Below are 4641 nucleotides of genomic sequence, written 5' to 3' on the forward strand. Positions count from 1 at the left end.
AAAAAAATTAAAACTACTCAGGGAATAAAGATGACGATGTTATTGTATTACAATAACAAGGAAGAAATAATTATATGTTGTTTAGTTTTTAAGAAAAATGTGTTCTATTTAATGTAAAATAGTACAATTTTGATCACAATAAATCATAAATATAAAAAATTATGCACGTGTGTTCTTCAATTATTTACTTAAAATCGTGAAAATGGTCCGGTGGATGGCCGTGGGCGCGGGCCGCGGGCGCGGGCGGCGGCGCGGATGTGCGCGGACGCACGAACCGGCGGACACGGATGGGAGCGGGGGCGGACGCACAGCCGGAAATCAAATCTTCGTGATAACCCCAATCATATCGGTAGTTGGTTGTCACTTATGTTTAATAAAAAAAAAAATAAGGCTTTATTGCACAATTGGGTAAATTTTCATAAAGGCTTTATTTCACTTTCGAAGTGTAATAAAGCCTTTTTTGAAATAAAGGCCTTATTTCACTTTCAATAGTGTAATAAGGCCTTAAAGGGCTTATTTCGCAAGGCGCTATTGCACCCCGCCAGCCAATATACTACAAGAGTGTGGTGTGATAGTATTTTTTCTTAAATTTCCATCTTTTATTTGCAGTTACATTAAGAAGCTCATGGACAGAGCGGTTGGTGAGGAAGGTGTCGAGTTACTGCAGTACTGCAACTGGGAAAATCCGCATTTCGCACGTGCCCCACTCGTATGGANACTTTTTCACATGCATTTTTGGACCACCCTTATGTAAATAGCTAAGCTATTTCAAAACACACTCAAAACTTCTCACAAACTTCCAACGAAAGGCAACTAATTAGTTGAGAAGCACTTTTTCAACATTCAAGTAACTCATACGCCCTGGGGCCACACAGCTGTGAAAGGGCACTTAGCACAACAACAATGTGTGTATGAAAATCATTAAGCAATGCAAAATGCCGTCACTCATGCATATAGTTTTGTGATTCTGCACATGTGCATAGTACATACATACATAGATGAGAACAAATGCATGCACACGCCCAACACATACACACATGCATATGTAACTAAACGCTTGTGAGTTGCCTATAACCACAATAGTTATCTGCAGGAGGCCTAACGGCCCCTTCTTGCCAGGAAATTCATGCACGCATTCATATTTTTAAAACCCGCAAAGCTCGACAAATTGCAGCTATTCAGAGCGGTGCGCGTGTGTATGTGGCCATGCGTGCGAGCGTTTAATCTACGCTAATGCCAACGAAGTAGACGCACATGCAATTCATGCATCACAGCATTCCGGCGTTCTGATGCAAGCTTGCTGAGCACATAGCCTTGCAGCCTGGTCGTGTTTACATATACATAGATATGTACATACATACATACATAGCTACTACGGCATTGAGTTCATTTGAGCGCAAGAAAAATTCCTGTTGCAGCGAAACATTGTAGTTGTGTGTGTGTGTGTGTGTGTGTGTGTGTGTGTGTGGGGAAAAAACGTAAAAAAGGAAGAAGAAGACAAACAAAAGGCGAAAACAATACAAAGGCAATGTATTAGTGGCAAATAGGGAAAAGAGCAGGCAGCTAAGTAATGTAGCAGCAGCAGCACCACCACCGCCAGGTAAATGGTTTGCACCTTGGCGATTCGCGGGGAGGAAGAGCAGTAGGCATTGAATAACTACGGCGCTACTGTTGTCTACTAACTACTTGTATTTGCTTACCCGCCGCACTACAGCTTTACCTGGTCGCGCGCAGCAACATAATTTCATATCTCTTCGCACTCAATTTGCACTGCAATGAACTTGCTACGTCGGCAGTAAACAATGGTGCAAAAACAAAATGCATGCCAACAATAGGAATAAAGCAAAACTGAAAAAGCGAAAAAATAAATAAAAATAAAAATGAAAATGGCAAAAATGAATGAAAGGTAAGCCCATAGAAATTTCCCCGTTTGCTTTCGAATGCTGAGAATTTTCAGCTGCTAGTCTAGATAGGGCGCAAAGCATAGCAGCGAGAAGAGGATAGGTAGGCGGAAAGGTATGCAGAATACAAACCACTGCAGCTCATTGAATTTTCGCACAGATTTATGCCGACAACCGACAAGCGCTTGATTGCTTTCATTGTTCTGGCACCTGTTGCTACCGCGCCTGCTGCTGCTGCTGCTGCTACTGCCGTCGTTCCAACTAGTTGATGCACTTAAGTTTTAATCACTTATTCACCACTCTTTGCGTTTTTTCCCCCCTCAAGTATCAATTCTATTTGTCTACTTTAATCAGCTTTACTATAATGAAGTTGATTTTTCACAGTTCATTAGTTACAGATGCCAACTGGTGCAAACTGAGTGCTTATCATTGGCATAAGAAATGGAAATGGAAAGTATTGCCATGCCATTATGCAAAAAGTAGATCGCGAATGAATTAACATGAAAAAGGGTTTAATTAATATTTCTGTGCTGCCGTGCACCTGGGACTAAAATTGTCATCTTCAAGTCTTGTTTGAATAACGAATAACGATACATACATATAGGGAACCTGGACTGGGTAACAAAGAAAGGTCTGATTTAAACTACGAAACATTCTCCTGGATCACCTGAACTTTGCTCCATAAGGAGCCTAATGTTGTTTCTGTGATCGCAGGTCTTTTGATCTTTCGCTGTAAACGTGGCCAGATCCTTTGAATTTTAATTCCTTTATTCAAACTGAAACACAAATGCATTGCAAGTGTTACGAGTACCTTCAGCGAGCTTTAACTTGTTTCAGCATATCTTAGCAGACCCAGCTATACGTACTCGCTCTGTTTGAATTTTAAAAATGAAGGAAAAACGCAGCTTTTTATGTCAAACGAAAAAACGTAAATTCTTGAAACTCCATTATGCCAGACTACCGCAGACACTATCGCTGGAAAATTAAAGGCAAATATGCCAAGCTGTTTACTGCCTGGCAGGTGATGATAAGTAAATTAATTAATTAAAATGTGGATGAAAGAGGGTATGGTTGCGTCGCTGAAAGCCAGAATCGCCTGCGTATAAATAATGAAAATTGCATTTGGTAAGTGAAATGAAGTGTAAGAGATTATGTAGGTGGAGTGGGGAGTTTTAAATAAAGAGAAAAAAGTTAAATATTTGCATTCACATGAAATTTGCAAAGTATAAAATTTAAAAAAAAAAGAACAATTAAAAAGCAACTAAGTAGTGTTAAGTGATGTCTGACATGGAAAATCTTAAATATTTCAGATTATAATTAGCAAATTATGAATGACTAAATGACTAGTGACAAATAATAAATGGCTAACAGGAAATTATTTGTAACTAGTGACAAATGACAACTGACTATTGAAAAGTGACAAAAGATACAGAAACAAATCGGTCGAAGTAAGCCACGAATTGGTTGCTCTCTAGTGCAACCCCTTTAAAGGAGGTGAATACTTATTCCGACAGCCAAGCGGATATCAAGGCTATTGGCTCCTTGACGGTGCGTTCGAGAACGGTGAAAGAGTGTCTGACTTCCTTATGGACCGAATCGGATTACTTAGCTATTGAGCTTATTTGGGTTCAGGTCACAGCGAAATTACTGCAAACTGCATGGCCGGTGAGCTGGGAAGACGGGAAACCAGTGAAGAATTACTTCCGCATAGAGAGGGTCTGGGGGCTCCCCTGATCTCGTGTGGTCTGGTTCTGAACAGATGAGCAATTAGTCAGCTTAGCGAGCGCTATGCGAAGACCTTGGGGCAAGGTGGCAAAATTCTTCTGGTTCCCTGCCTTTGCCAGCCTAAAATTTAAGCATCTTGGGGTTCCAATTGTTTCACCCTACCGATAAGCTTTCGAGAATGGACATCATTCTCTTTCCCTACCCTCGCCGATCTCCCTGCCGTCCTTTTCTCTCTCCCCTCTTAAGGGCATCACAACGGACAGATTGTTCGTATCTACGCAGGCTACCTGTTAACCTAAGACACAACAGTCATCATTCTTTTTTAATAGGTATTTCCCAAAATTATGATCATTTCGGAGTTTACTAAATTAATTACAGATGTGGAGTTAGATAAAACTAAATTTTTTCTAACTGAGATGACTACTTGTATTAGTTAACGCCATAGATAATATATATTTAAGGAATTTTAAGCCAAAAACGAACAAATGCAAACTTAAGGACAATTACACCTTCAAAGTAAAATTCTAAAAATAAAAATTTAAGAAAAAGCTACAACCACGTGATCAGGTCTAAATATAGACAGGAGATACATATATGAAATCAATCGCATATTCATGAAAAAGTTGGGGCTATACAAACCGAATTTTTCATACTGCATATCTCTGTAAGTGTTCATGGTAGAGTACTGGAACCTGGTATTGAGTCATATGAAATTAATCGTACACTCATGGAGAAAAATGATTGTGGAGGTTCGCATTTTGTTTGAGTTTCCGGTAGGTGGCGCAGGAGTCGAGTTATTCCAATTTCTGTATAAGCCTATGAATGCCTGCTTTGGTTTCACCATCTTTGAATTTTAAAATTATTTAACAGAATGTATATTACTCCACCAAACAATATAAGTGACCTAGACGATCAACGGGTGCTGATGGACCTAAACAACTTCCCAGGCAAAATGAAAAAGTGTGTGAAAAAAGTGAAGTGCTCGAGTTTCGATAACGGGGCGATACTAGTATTA

The sequence above is a fragment of the Rhagoletis zephyria genome, unplaced genomic scaffold, assembly GCF_001687245.7.
Source record: "Rhagoletis zephyria isolate East Lansing unplaced genomic scaffold, Rhagoletis_zephyria_1.1 Rzeph_scaffold_08552, whole genome shotgun sequence".
Lineage (NCBI taxonomy): Eukaryota > Metazoa > Arthropoda > Insecta > Diptera > Tephritidae > Rhagoletis > Rhagoletis zephyria.